Source organism: Ambystoma mexicanum, chromosome 14 (assembly GCF_040938575.1).
Source record: "Ambystoma mexicanum isolate Mex_15411 chromosome 14, UKY_AmexF1_1, whole genome shotgun sequence".
Classification (NCBI taxonomy): domain Eukaryota; kingdom Metazoa; phylum Chordata; class Amphibia; order Caudata; family Ambystomatidae; genus Ambystoma; species Ambystoma mexicanum.
The window spans coordinates 425443296-425459405 of NC_090940.1; the positions used below are offsets into that span (position 1 = coordinate 425443296).

The 16110-nt window shown below is 43.2% G+C and overlaps 1 protein-coding gene across 1 annotated transcript in view; it reads right to left on the reverse strand.

The window, feature by feature from the left end:
- ATG14 (autophagy related 14) overlaps positions 1-16110 on the reverse strand; it is a 1873818-nt gene that overhangs the window by 1184510 nt on the left and 673198 nt on the right. The window lies entirely within an intron of this gene.

Genomic DNA, 16110 nt, shown 5'->3' on the forward strand with positions numbered 1-16110 from the left:
TTCCGGAATCGAAGGTTGGAATTCGCTGATCAGGCAAATGGTGCCGGTATGGTTATACCGGCAACATTAAGTCCGGACTGGCGGACTCGTAATGAGGCTCAATATGTTACTTTCTTCATTAAGCTTTGAGAGACGCCTATAGGACGTGCAGTCTGCCGGCGACTTATGAGGTTTTAAGAGGGGTATAATGACGGATTCTCTCAGACTCAATGGGAGAACCCCTGACTCATAGGAATCATAAGTGCTAAGCAAATGGGGGGCCAGCTCTTCCGCATATTCCTTATAAAATTTGTTAGATAGCGGTCAAGAATACAGCTCTGCGAAGACTATGAATACCTCCGTCCCCAAGCACCAGTCAGGGAGGAACTAAACCACTCACTGACCAGTTATTGGGGCCACACGTGGCTGGAAACAAGAGCACCGGAACCCAGGCAGCTGCAAAGGAAACAGTAAATCAAAGCATGAAACCCACATCTGTGCAATATAAAAAACCCACAGACAGTAAAGCGTATACAGGAAAAGGGCACCTACCAGAAGACCAGCTGGGGAACGCTGTACTGAGGAAGTGGATAGAAACCCTAGGTGTTCCCTCCCCCAAAAAATGCAAGTGGTGGGGAAGGGAGCACCAGCAGCTGCAAGGTTGCGAACCTGAAAGGGTGAGTAGCGATGAGTCCCCACAAGCCCTTGATGCTTGGCCACAGTAGCAAGGGCTTGATGCAGAGGGGGTTCCAGGCAATGGATTGTCAAAACTAGGTGTGCCGTGGAAAAATGGCACCAAGAAATGCAGTCCCGGTTGCAAGGTCTGTGATCAGAAGGTCCAGAGGACACAAGAACAGAGCAAAGTGACAAGACACTCGCAGAAAAGCAGTCCGTATAATCAGAGCCAAGACCTAAGAAAACCAAGAAGTCAGGCAGGCAGGGGACTGTTGCAGTTCCTGTTGGGTCACGTGATCGGGATCGCGTCATTAGGTCATGCGAGCGGGTCCATAACGCGTGGGCAGCCCGAAGCATGGTGTGGGTGTTCCCCGAATGCCATGGCAATCGCCACCACCAACCAACGTGGCAACAGCCTCCATGAGTGCCGAACCTGGAGGAACGGAGCTCCTTGTGTTGTTGGATGACTGGAGGCAAGCTGCTTGGCCACAATGCTGCTGCTGGGAGGGACCCCGGGGAGAGGTAACCTGATGTATTGTGTGTGTGCCGCTGAGCGTCGGCAGGCTCCTAATCGTAGCTTGTATATCCGCCAGTGTAATGGGTCTCCAGACAATCTATTTCATATTGGGTCAGGCACGGGAACCCAACACCTCCTCTAAGTGAATACTTGACACTGGGGGCCCCTCCTGGTAGAATTTTTGATAAAATTCACAGAATGCCTCGTTAACCCCATTTTGGGTAAAGCATATGTCCCCCTGATCCAACCTTATTGAGTGTAAGAGGCCATTTTGCACTTCCTTCTTTTGCAACCATGCCAACATTCTTCCTGGTTTATCCCCTTCTTTATGCAGCCTCTCTGTATATTTGGCGAAACTTTGCTTGCCTAGTAGGTCCCAACATTCCATGCATTTCTGCCTTAAATCGCAAGCCTTTGCCATAGTGGCTGGGCATTTCTCCTGGGCCTGCTCCAATACCCTCAGCTGATCCTCTGCGGTAGTCAACTCACGATTTATGCTTGCCTGTACAGCTCTAGAACCCGCCATAGCGACCCCCTAATCGCCACTTTTAGTGCTTCCCAGAAGGTACCCGCACTAGCTACGCTGCCCGTATTATGTGCAATGTAGTCGATGATGCACTTATGTATCCTATCACGGAATGGTGGGTCACTTAATGATTCGCTCCCAAGTCTCCACGTTGATATTGGAGCCCTAGGGGCCACATATTGCCACTGCAGACTGAGTGGAGCATGATCAGACAAAACTTTACCTCCATACTGAGCATGCGTAATCTGATTGATCAGTTCCTTCCCTACTAAAAGGTAATCTATTCTTGTATGCGCTGCATGCGGTGCCGAAAAATGGGAATAGTGTCTGGCTGCCGGGTGGACAGCCCTCCAAGCGTCCTCCAGGTGAAAGGAGTCCACCAGCCTCTGTAATAGTCTGGCGGGTAGAGCAGGTTTAGTGTACTTTGTGTCCGACCTGTCCAGAATCGGGTTCAACATACAGTTGAAGTCACCCCCCATATCATATTACTATACCTGTAGGGGCCTAGCCGTGAATACATGGTCTGGAAAAACCCAGCAGCACTGTGGTTAGGGGCATATGTATTAATTAAGCATGTGTCTACGTGTTCCAGCAGGCCCTGTACTAACACCATCCTGCCCTTGTTATCGATCTTGATATGAGTAACTTTGAAAAGTACTGAGGGCGCCAATCACATATATACTCTGCAAGAATAGGCGGAATACGCGGATACAAATACCTGCCTTATCCATTTGCTAGCTACTAGCGCCTGCTTCTCTGCTCCAAGATGAGTTTCCTGCAAGAAGGCGATACCCACCTTCTTTCTTAACAGATCTGAAAATATTCCATTCCTTTTTACATAAGCATTCAGCCCTCTTACGTTCCAAGTCAATACATCTATGGGACCTGTCATATGCCTTTATCCTAGTCACTGACTCCACCCCCCACGGCACCTCAGTATCCCCTTGCATCCATCCCCATAATGTTCCATCCCAGAACGTAGCACAGTGTACCCTTTTCAACCAGCATGAAGGCAACCTCTTCCCCTTATAAGAAAAACAAGAGGGGGCGCACTCCAGTTCCCAGCCAATATACTACCTGAAACAAAAATTACTGGATTAAATCCAAAAGTGCCCAGTACATTCACAGAGTTAAATCCCAACTGCTGCCAAAATGTTCACAGGGTTGAATCCCTTTTTTTTTTCCAACACTCATCAGGGAGGCTGTGTTGCCCATCTTTCCAGGTGATACCAATATAATTGCTATTGCAGTCTCTAAGGATTATGGTAGCTGTAGTGAAACCATTTTAACAATTCAGGTGACCAGGAAATGACTCCCCTCCAGAACCACACATCTTACCCTTATTAGGGGGAGGGGGTAAAACCATAATTATGGCTCTCCAATGTGGGGCATAATAACCCCGGTACTGCAGCCTTTGGAGTCCAGATCGCCACAAAAATACATGAAAAACAAGAGGATGAGGTGCACACTCCAGATCCCAGCCAATATACTACCTGCCAAAATGTTCATAGGGTTGAATCCCCATTTTGGCAGCAGTTCGGATTCAAGCATGTGAATGTACTGGACACTTTTGGGATTTAACCCAGTAATTTTTGATTCAGGTAGTATATTGGCTGAGAACTGGAGTGCGCACCTCGCCCCCTCTTGTTTTTCATGTATTTTTGTGGCGATCTGGACTCCAGAGGCTGCAGCACCGGGGTTATTATGCCCCACATTGGAGAATACAATAACTGGCCGTTGCAGATAGATTTTCTACAATAAGTCATTACAGTCTCCGGGGCCATATTCAGAGCTGACAAAGTGTAAAAGCAGAAGAAGAAACGCAAAACTGCTCTAACGACTGACCGGATTTAAAAGAGAGCATGGTTCAGCTGCTTCTAAAACATCAGAAAGATTTCCATACGTAGTAACATTGTTTAAAGCTTAAAGTCAAAAGCGGGAAAAAGCTGTATGGGTGATTTCTTGCAACTTAATTTAGAAGGGGTTGTTGGACAAGATCAATGGAGTGCACAAATCTTCAAAATCACTCAGTCTGCAAAATCTTGACAAGGAGACGAACGAAGCACCAAGAAGGGACCGCACCAAAGCTGATATGCACAGACAAAGCTTGCTTGCGAGAGGACGCAAGTCGCAATACAACACAATAAAACTGGGAGAAATTCTATGAATCTGCACAAGCAGAAACATCTACAGGACTATAGTCTGCATTGGTGCAGAAAAATAAAGTTTCACAGCATAAATTAGGACAATACATTTGAATTTATGAGGACAATGACATTCAAGACAGATTTCCTGGCATGATTACAAACCTATATTTTGGTTCAACAGCAAGAGTGTAAGTCAACGGGACCCTCTCCAGCACAAATGACATTGAATGTGGCAGATGAGGATGACCACACTCACCATTACCATTTGACATTTCCATGGCGGTATATGCATCCTTTGAAAATAAACAACACATCACTATCCAACCTTTAAGAAACATGAATACAAGACACTGCCAAACGCAGATTAAATCCCATTCACAAAACAAATGGGGATGGTCAACGTGGAGCATATTCGGGACTATATTGGAATTGAGCTATTTGTCAGTTAGCAAGTGAAATGGCACAAGTCCAAAATGATAATTAGGAAAAGCGGAACCTGTCTCAATATGTTCAAGACCTTAAATTGGACTCAAACATAAAAAGAGCTTGGAATACTTTTTGCAGGCAAATCGACATAATCGGGCTGGGCGATATATCGAGTTTTGGAGATCGATCGACATTTTCGAAATCAATATAGAATGAGACAATATCGTTAACATCGAAGTATATACACAAATTATTACATATACTACAACTTTCTATTGACACAGCTGTATGTATTCTCAAACAGGAAAAGGAACCCTGTATTTGCACTTTATTTTGATAAATGTCTTATAAATAAAAGGTGTTTGTGACATCTCACATGTAGTTGGGCGGCTTACAACTGAGTATTCAACCCACATAACCAATATTGAGATATATATTGTATATCGCTATTCAGCCAAAAAATATAGAGATCTGACTTTGTCCATATATTCCAGCCCTACGGTGTAATAATCCCATTGTACTAGTGATAACAAGCCTAACTCCAGGCATTGAAAGGTGGTCATTGGTACATTTGCTGGGAAAAAAACAATATGAGATGATAGGCAATCTTACCGAAAATCCTTTACAACATAACTAAGATGTATTTACTAGTGCCAAAGAGATTATTAATAGACCTGGACTGACAGTTTCTTTGGGAAGACAAAGCTGAAATTGAATTATCACCACCACCGATTCCAACTGCCAAAGGGGTATTTAATAAATAATAAATACTTTATTGTGTTTTAATCCAAAATTTTACACAGCTTAACACATATAAACCATATCATAAAAAGTTCATACAGAACATACCATACAACAGAATATGCCATACAACAAAAGATGATAGTCATAGTTCTCGAGCGGTACCCCTCAAACATCGTATAGTACTTCACAATATTTAAACCAATAGTGTTGCAATTATACAACATATCATTAACTGAATCACTTCCATATATGTACAATGAGGTAATATGGGTATAGAAGAGATTATAGGGATCAGCAAAGTAAAAATATATTTAAATAAATAAAATAAATAAATAGATCAGAGGATATATATATATTGGGTACAATGTATAAACACTAAAATAGGCCACCATATAATAATCCTGTTTCTTCCAACAGTAGGGCCTTAACTTGAGACCATACGCTAAAAAGAGCCAGTTGGAGACCCAAGTCCTCGGAATTTAAACAACTGTCCCAGAAGTCTTCCTCCATTATGGTCTCATAGTTATGAACCCATTTTACAAATGAGCACATATATAAGTTTAGGGCAGAGGGTTAGGAAATGTCTAGCAATTTCTAACACTCTGGCAGTCTGGCATATCCACAAGAGTAATATTCGAACCAACAGTACCAGATCCCCTGTAGCTAGACACTTCTCTTTGAACAAACACACAGTAGCTCAACTAAAAGCAATTATTTTAGAGGAAGTGAAAAAATTACCTAGAGGGGGAGACCACGACAGAAGAATGGGACAGAGAGAATTACATTGGATTGAAAAATTGAATAGTCTTTCCCCCAATGGTATGAATGAAGAATTTAATTTGGGTGTTTTCTTGTAAGCTTCCTCAACTGCTATATTTTTGTATACTTTTTGAAGACTAGCTGTACCAACACATAAAATTGTTTTTGAATTGAAGCTTTTAAACAACTAATATAAACACAGTTCCCATATCATCTAAGGAATAGTCTTTCTTGTGGTAAACATATCTAGACCATTAGATTATTTATGTTCTGAATACCATCTATATTTGCTAGAACTTATTTTTTCATTTGTTTTTTTGTCTTGAAATAATGAAATGTATACACACGTCCACATTATTGCTACACGAATGTAACTAATCGCCTTAAAAAAGACATTCAGTTCCAACAATAGATAGACTGTGAGCAGGCTGGATTTTTCCTCTAAATCACGAGTCGACGATAATTCTTAAGACTATTCTAGATTTATGTTAAAAAACAAGGAACCCACATTACTGACTAGCATATATATTCAGAATATAGATTCTAATTTAGCATTTAAGACTCTACCCTATTCTGCTTATACCACACATTATATTGCGTCAAAAGTAAACATTGTGACGTCATGACGTTGACACGCATTGACGTCATCACGCTATATAAACATCAGAACGGCCATTTTTGTTCAGTTGCCGTGCGTATGATTTTCAACATACGATACATGTATAAAGACGTCCCTCTTGGAGGTAAGCTTAATTAGAAATTTACACTCACCACATAGAATTACCTTATAGGTTTTCAGTAATTGATAAATATAGCTCCTGATAAATCTCTTTCCGCTTTTCAGGGCCCACGTTGTCATTTGATCGCGTCTCTAAAATCCACTACAGGAGTACAGAGCTTTAACAAAGCGGGAAATTACCCAAAATCCCGACTACGACCTGCTTATCAGATAAACATTTATACCCTCTCTCTAATGGACAAGTTTGAGTATACAAACATGGTTGCAGTTATTTTATATCTTTACTTCTCAAAATGATAGGGACTCACAACCCCCTTTTTGCATATTTTTTTAATTTTTTAGGATTGACAAAGATATACTGATCAAGATGGAATTGGTATCTCCAATTGAGACCAAACTAAGAAACGAACAGGTGATTATATATTAAGAAAAATCCAGTCATGACAGACAGGGACTATGATGTATTATTATGATTAAAATAACAATAACCTTTCTACTGTTAATACAGATAAATTGAAGAAAAACACGTTTAGTAGACATCTTCTGAAGAAGGGGTTCTATTCACCCCGAAACGCGTAAAGTATACAGTACTTTGGGAACTCGGACTCTGCCTACTAAGACACATTGGATTGGGAGTTCTAATCAAGTACAAATTGTCTACTATAGGTCATTTGAAGCATAAATGTTAATATTTAGTTGTCTGGACTATGAAAAATAGTTACTGTGAATACTATGTATTGTAAAAATCAGTTTACTTTAGGTTTTATATGTTGATTATAAACTGTGACAAATTGCACGTTTAATTATCACTTGCCTAAACTAACCCCATGAGGGGTACACAATCCATGGATGACGATATCATCCCTTTATAAAGATTTATTTTTTGAAAGAGAATTTGGTTGTGTTTTCAACTATAAGGGTGTGCAGGGGACGGGAGTGTTCCACAAAGATTGTGGACACCTGCTGTTTTTACATAGTCTGGCATATCCGGCAATGTCTAGCCTCAATGGGAAGCTTCGCACGGCCCCCAATGATAGCTAGAACCGGAAGCGGATTAGTCCGAAGTCTCAATATAGTTTAGTTTAGTTTATTATTTGTATAGCGCCGCCTGGCACTGGGGCATCCAGGTGCTTGAGATGAATACAACAAGATTAATACAACAAATCAATATGATAAAATATGGTCATAGGGGACCAGTAACAGAGGTTGAGGGAGTTGTCACTCAGTTGCAATTACAGATAGTTACATATATGGTATAACATGATCCAAGGTGGATGAAAGCAATACATTAAGGACATTATCAAACAGTTGCAGGTAATGTACAGGTCGATTTACAAATTTACAAGTTTACAGTCTAAGTGTATGCTAGTAAGGTAAAGCTATGCAGTTTACGTTTCTTTGGACAGAAGCCATGTTTTGGTGCTGTGTCTAAATCTGTGAAATGACGGTTCTGATCTCAGCTCGAGTGGAAGTGAATTCCAAAGTTTGGAGGCAAGCACGGGGAAACTAGAGCCACCTGCTTTTTGGAGCTTATATCTTGGGATATTTAAGCAGTGTGTTTGCGCTGGTCTAGTAGGGCGCGCTGGGGTGTGGTGAGTGATGTTGTCAGATAGGTATCTGGGTGCTTGGTTAGCTAGGCATTTGTGTGTGAGTGAGAGGGTTTTATATTCAATTCTTTGTGATATGGATAGCCATTGGCAGGAGCGTCTGGCGTCCGAAATGTGTTCATGTTTCGGTATGTTCAGGGCTGCTCGCAGGGCGTTGTTTTGGATGACTTGTAGTTTGTTAATGTTTTTCTGACTGGTGCCCAGGTATAGAGCATTGCAGTAGTCGACTTTGGAGAGGACTAGCGCTCTGGCTAAGGTGGTGCAGTTGGATGGTGTGAGGTAAGGTCTGCTGGCATTGATGAGCTTTCAGGTGTAAGCAGTGGCGGATGAGATGGAGTTGATCTGTCTTGTCAGTGTGAGGGAGGAATCGAGGTAGATTCCTAAGGTTTTGACGCGGTTAGAGACGCTGATGTGACCGTCTATTGTGAATGCCTGATAGAGTTTGTCTAGTTTATTAAGTCTGGGTTGGGATCCTAGGAGAAGAAGCTCTGTCTTGTTGTCGTTGAGGCATAGGCCATGCTTGGCCATCCATTCTTGGATAATGGAGTAAATGTTGTTGAGAGCAGTGAGGTCGGTGGAGTAGTCACCTGTTAAAGGGATTAGTATTTGGGTGTCATCTGCGTAGTTGGTGCCTCACCTCTGGCACCGGGCACAAGAGACGATAAGGCAGATGTTTTCGATATTTATGTGTTACATGCGCTACTGTCTCATGCCCACTCAACCTGGCCGGATGGACGGCATGCATGCTCCAATCCCATCTGTTCAATGTTTCCTCAAACAATCTTTTTTGATGGTTATAGGGCAGATGTATCTTATTCTCATACGACCAGTCGATCTCCTTGTAGATGCCCTCATTTAGTTCTTTAAAGTTAAGGCCCCAAGGATGTCTCTCAGCCTCGTAATTATCTCCAGCCAACCTCAATAATCTGCAAGTAGGTTCTGAGCGTGCTTTGAGGTAGAAAACCCCTCTTGAGTGTAAAGCCATACCCTTCAAAGAGATGAGGCCCATCTCTACGGACCTAGTCCCAGCACCTTGCGCCAGTAGTGGCCCTCCAATATGTTCAGTCACTTCAGGTCTTGCATGGCCAACGCCTCCAAGCCATAAAGAATGGCAGGAACAAAGCACTGCAGGTAGAGTTTTAACATTCCTGCCATACTAAAGCCTGCCGATCCCCTTCCGAATTTGCATGCCTTGAGTGTAAGCAACTTTGCTCTGCGTTTTTTATGCAGGATTATGCCTTCATAATTAGCTGGTGCTTTGAAGTCCAACCCCAAGTAGGGGTAGGAATCCACCACTGCAATGGGCCCCAATTTTGTGTCAATACCAGTGCGACTAGGGCCTTTACAAGCTGTCACTATTATTTTGGTTTTATCGAGGTTGATGGTCAATCTTAACTGGGTGGCATAGTCTGCCAAGTTATTTAGCATGCTCTTAATGCCGGATAGTGTACGATCAAATAAAATTAAATTGTCGGCATAGAGCATGCCAGTGATAGGGATATCGCCTAACTTAGGGGGACAATTTGATTTGAATGCCATGCGCACTAGGAGGTCTGCAATATAGAGGTTATGTAGCGTGGGCACTGTCACGCAGCCCTGCTTCACCCATATATTGGTGTGGATCGTGGCAGATACTTCACCGTTATCGTTAAGGCAAACCTTAGTTGAGGTATTGCTATGGAGTGCAATTAGTATATGCATTAACCAGGTAGGGCAGATTATAGTGATAAGTTTTGACCATAGGGTATCACGGACCACCAGGTCAAAAGCACTACTGAAATCTATGAAAGTGATGTACAGTGTGCTCTACCTGCTGCTAGAGGTATTATTGATCAACTGATCAAGCACCCGTATGTTGTGAGTAGTGCTAGACCCAGGTCTAAATCCTGTTTGTGCATAGTGTAGGATCTGATTTTCTGTTACCCAGGCTTCTACTTCTTTCAGTACCAGTGTCAAAGATTTTACTTGTGACTGTTACGCTCACCTGGCTCCCATAGGGGCGTCGATCTGAACTGGACAGCTGCGGTCTCCACCAATGTGACACGTAGTGCCGAGATGACGGACTGGACTGGCCCACCTAGCTTCGTTTGCTTGGCCCGTAGGAATATTCTTCTGCAAATGGAGAAAGGGAATTAACCACCCGTGGAGTTGAGCGTTAACCCCCCTCCACTCCCGCTGTTCTCCCCACTGATCACCTTTGATGTTCTCCCTTATAGTCTCACCTGATGGTTTGGAAAGATGAGCTCTCCATCCTGCATTGAGCGCAGGGGCGCGCAGATAACCAGTTGCTTCACTGGCTGGAGGGAATTGGTGAGTTCCAGAACAATATTGACTCTGAGCTTCCCAGCAAGACGCCGTAAGTATATAGTTCGTAAGAGTTCAAATGTCTGACTTTCACTCTTGTCCGATTCCTTGCAGGTTGCAGCTTGACCCTAGCGAAGAGTTCCTCGTGGCAACTGGTAATATTCAGGTAAGGATTAGTATTATCCAACACAGTTCGATAAAATAATGTCAATATGTAACCTGTTGCTTTCTCCCTTATTCAGGCGCTGAGAGAAAGTATGAAGTCTCGGGGAATAATGCCTCCGTCAGTAAAATCAGGTAAGTCTATTGTGGTGAGGAGGGTTCCCCTTGTTTGTCCCTTTGTTTCACCTTGCTGTCCTTTTGTTTCCCCTTAGGGGCTGGGGTTCGGCGAGGATGCAGTAGAAGCTGCACCGACCCGTGAAGAGGAATAGTACCCCCGGTGGTAAAATCAGGTAAGTCTATGGGGGGTAACTATATTGCCTCTGTGTATTCACTAGGCTCACCTTGCTGTTCTTGTCTTCCGCTTAAGGTGCCGGAGTGCGGCGGGAACATGCAGAAGGATGCAGTGGAATGTGAAGATGCTGCGAACGCCGTTGAGTTCAGTGCGGCGCTGCAGCAGGCGAGGCGACGTGCATAAAATAACTTCTTTTTTTCAGCTCGAAGGTGCGATGGGTCGGGAATTCAGGCAAGGATCAAAGGTATTGCTTGTTCTAACCTTTTCTCCTTCTTTCTCCCTTTTTCTAGGAGCTCCAGGCTCGAGGCGGGCGTGGCAGAAGACTGGATGCAGACTTGCAGGCACAGTGAGCGTTACGCTGCTGGATGCAGAATAACACGAAGCGTGTGCTGCTCTTCGGGCGTGGTTTAAATAGCCTCCAAAGTAGTCCCAGGTAAGTATTCCTCCTCAGCCCCACCCGAGTAAGCCCCACCCGAGTAAAAAAAAAAAAAAAAAAGAAAACAAATAGTCCCTAGGTAAAGTAGTCCCTTCCAAGCCTCTTTTGGCTTGGAGATCTTGCAGCATGGTCTGCATCAGGTAAGTTTTAATCTATGAGCCTGGTGCCTATGGCGCCAGGACCGACTCTCCATATGAGCCTTGCGCCATAGACGCCAGGACTGCACCCAAATAGCCCCTAGCAGGGGTTGTTGGGCTTGCTTGGAATAACTTGATGCCTGCTTCCGGGGTTGCTGGACTTGGTCTTGGTCCCCGGGGGTAGGCCTCATGACAGCGACATCCAGCATTACAGTTGTCTATAATTAGCAGGTGAACCCCCATCGCCCTTTTTATACACAGGGATCAATAGAGACTTTTTCCACGAGGCGGGAACTAGGCATGTGCTACAAATATGGGAAAATAGTGTGAACAGAACCTGCGTCCAATTGTTAGGATCTTTTTTTAATACCGAGTTTGCCAATCCATTAGGGCCCTGGGCATTGGAAGACTTTAGGTTCATAATTGTTTGTTTTATTATGTTGTAACTAAGTTGGTGTGGCAAAGATTTTACTTCCACAGGCAGCCTACCCCCCTCCTAGAATTTATTATCAATGTGGTTAGCCCACGTTTCCCCTGAGATAGGGTTCAATACCTTTAACTTCTGTTCACCCCTTTCCTTAGCTAAGAAGTTCCATATATTGCGGTGGTTTCTACTGCAGAGAATTTCAGTACATTTTTGCCACTGAGCTGTCTGTAGGGTTAGGCGATATGCTCGTAACCAGGAGCAAAACTTTCGTTTCATCTCCGTAGTTTTGGCTTTTATCAGCCCGTGATCACCTGCAGTCGCTATTGGCCTTAATGCTCTGATGGCTCGGCGCATCTCCCGTTTCTGGTTGCGTATATTAACATCAAAGGCAGAATTCCCCTCCGCCGTCCATCCCATCCCCGAGGGCTAAAGAGCCCTCAAACAGTGTCCAAGTTTTTTGAGTTATCCACCGTTCAATCTCCTCTGGGTTTTTCCCCCAAAGCAACAGTTTAATTTCTGTTTGGATAGGGAAGGAGATGGTGTTCATTTTTTCGATGTTACGCTGAGTCCACCGGATCCTATTTCCAGCATGGTTAGGTACTACCTCATAGCAAGCACCCGCATTTGTAGTCTTCGCCCCTCCCTCCATACTTAACATTGAGGTTGCATGGTCACTATGATTTTTCAGGGAGATACATAGTTGCAAGACATGTCCCAATAGGTACTCCGACACTGCCATATAATCCAGCACAGTGCGCTTTGCACCAACAGCCCATGTGCAATTTCCCGGTGAATGACCGAGGGTGTGGCCATTTAATATTGTCAAGTTCCACTCCATGCAAATGTCTATCCGAGTATAGCAACGAGGCTGTTTGCTGGGGAGGGGGATGCTGCATGCGAGGACTCATTTTACGGCACTAATGGCACCTCTTTAGGCGCGTCCTGTATTCCATTCGTCCCCTCCGATTGCTCTTCTCCGTGATCCTTAGCTCTGGGGCTTTGTACATTCTCCACCTCTCCCATTTTCACTGAAGGGCATTCTGTTGCAGGTATGATGGTTATTGCTTCCTCCACTTGTTGTACCACTTGCGTGGTCACTCGATCTTCCAAGGCGTAGCATAATTGTAAGCGAGTCATTGTCCATATCCAGCGATACATAGCTGCCTTCGCCCTCTAGTTGTGGGATACTGCAATCCTGATTTACAGCGGCCAATTCAACTACAGGTGTTTTAATGGGAAAGAAAGCATCTTGCAGGCCGTTTTGAAGTGCCTGGGGTCTATCACCAGGATCCTTTGCCCCTGCGTTGTCAGAGGCTATGGGCTGCTTGCTGGATCGGAGTCCATACGGTTTTTTTACCCCATGTTCCTGCCGTTTTATTACGCTAGACGCTTTACCAGGCATTGTGTGTCCAAATCCCTACACAGGTTTTCAAAAAAAGAAAAAAGAAGAAAAAAGAAAAGAAGGGGGGGATTTCACCCGGTGCAGGTTCGGGCTAAGGACTGTGTTTGATTAGTGGCTCTCTCCCTCCTAGGCCTTTGCCTTTCCACGACTTCTGTCCCACAGTGAAGAAGGGGCTCCACTTCCAAAGACACCCCTTTAACCCCACGTGGAGAAAAAAGCAGGGAAGGTGGTAAAGATCCTGAAGACTCCCGTTTTATTGCAAGTTTTCTCAATCACTTTCTCCCTGTTAGATAAAATACCTGGGAACGGTGGGTCAATGCTGCTCTCCGCTCCTCCACTTCAATGAGGAACACGAGAAACACACTGTGCGCTCCGCTAGGAAATGACTATTTCAAGTCCGTCCTCTCCTGAGGGAATGATAGAAACCGAAGAAAGACTGTTGTCCAAACACACGTCCTCTCCCCTTCGACACGAGAAAGACACTGGTCCCTCGTGACTACCAGACTATTGCAACAGTATGATACTTCAAGCAATTTTTCTTCAAGCTGGGAAAACCAGGAAGTTGACACTACCACAAAAGGAAATGCTAGCAAAGAAAAGGTAAAGGCATCAAGGACCAACCCATAAAACTGCGGATGGCTAGAAAAGAATGACACTACACAGCTAAAAACAGGATATGCAATCTTCAAAAACTAAAAACTGACATGATTTGGGAGAAGCTGTACAAATGTAAACAGAGACAAGTGGGATATATGCAGAAATCTAAGGATCAATACCATCAACCATATTCAAGAAATGAAAGTCATAAGTCATTCAAAATGCTATATGCAGTGAGGCAGCATCTGGGCTATCACTGTCTCCTGCTGCTGGACCTAAAGGAGGAGAGGCGTTACGACAAGGCAGGGTCCTTTTAAAAAAAGAAATAATAATGATCCTGATGCACATAAGCCTCCCGGCTCTAGCGACGCTGCCGTCTGGCCAGTCTGGGCATATTGGAGCAGCCAGGGAGGCAGAGCGCTTGACTAGCCTTGCTTGGAGGTCTCCAATTATAAATATTGCGGCAAGAGTCACAGCAGTAGTAAATCCATCCTGCTGGAGGAACATTTTCGACATAATTATAGACTGCAGGTGAACAGGCACATACAAATGATGAACCTCCGGTGAGTACTGTCCAAATGTTCTCTGGTCTGTTTTAGCTGCTCACCCTCCCTGCTACCTCTCACGTTTCCCTACAGGTGCATATAAAGGCTAATGGTACGGTTGTGAAATATAGGACCTTTTAAAATCATTCCAACACAACAACAAATAAGTATTTGAAACTTTATTGATTAATGTTTTGGCATATCACTCTTAATCACCTATTGAGCATCATCACATTTCCATTCCGAAATCACCATTATATATCATAAGATCTGTTGACCTAGTGCAACCTTGGGCCTAAAGCTTGGAGGCTGGGGTTATTCCTCAAACTGTATTATATACACACACAACGATCACTAAATGGTTAGCAGTTTTCCTTGTGCGCTTTCCTCATGTACTTTTGCTCAATGTCTTTCATTTATTTATTTTTTTTAAACTGGGAGTGTCCCTCCCCACTAAGGGGGCATGTGGTAGTTAGGCAGGTGTCTATTTTTTATTTACTAAGATGTGATAAAAGTATTGTATGTATGCTGTGATCAAACTGGTTTTAAGATGATATTGATGTGTGCTCTTCATGGTGGATTTTGATGCCTAATTGCTCTGTATGTACTACTAATAATCTTGTATTAATCTATTTTACTTGAGGGTTTATTCCTAATGTTGCTTGATGAATTTGTATTATTGTTTGTATTTTGTAGACGTTTCAATATGACAGAGCAAGGCTGGAGACTGCATATCTCATATTCATTTAAATGATCTAAATGGTAACACCGCCTTTATTAGAGGATAATATGTTGATTGGGGAGATAGACAGTTTACCATCGACTCTTACTGCGCCATTATCCTCAGTTGCTGACAAGACTTCTTCGGAGGAGGCATCTAATCAATCCAAGGTTCCTATCAATTTTAACGTACCATCACAAATAGGAAGCAATCCAGTTAACATTTAAACCAGCTAATGGAGCAGCCATGGATAATATAACACAACCTCAGGTTGTCCAGAAAGTCTGCCGACCATTAACAGTAAGAACAGAAATCCCTTCTGACATTTCAAACCCTTCTACAAAACGATTGGCAAAACAAGATTAACTACTGACCTTTGAGATAGCCAGGGGGCAAGAGCAACTGGGTCAGCAATTTTTTTTATCACTGTTAACATCTATAAAATACCAGCTACAGACCTGGCTGAATCTTTGTTTAATGTAGTGACGAGCTATACAAGGAAAGCAACTCAGACCAAGCTCTGATACCTTTATCTTTTCTAATTGATATTCCCCACTGGTCGATACATCTTTGTCATCAAATAAGGCACTTATTGCCGACTCCCATGTATGTTCAGACAAGGTTGGTATAGAGTGAGAATCTTTTCCTGCCTCAGCTAATATTCAAAATAATGATGATGGCACGCTCGAGTTTTCTAAAGAAAGCCAATTGCTATCTAACATGAGTGGTGCCTGGAAAAATAGAATGCATATTTGTTGGGCACCATGTATTTTATTGTTGTTAAATCTGTAACATTTTATTGTCTGCTAACTGTACTTTTTAAGTCTAGGTATATTGCAACCAATGATCCCTAATTTGAACAAGATTTTAGTTACAACTTGTTATAATACTGTTTAAGGGTGAACCTATTCATTGTTTTAATTTGTTTTTAATTGCATATTTTCCCTTAAAACTCTCCAGAATTGGTA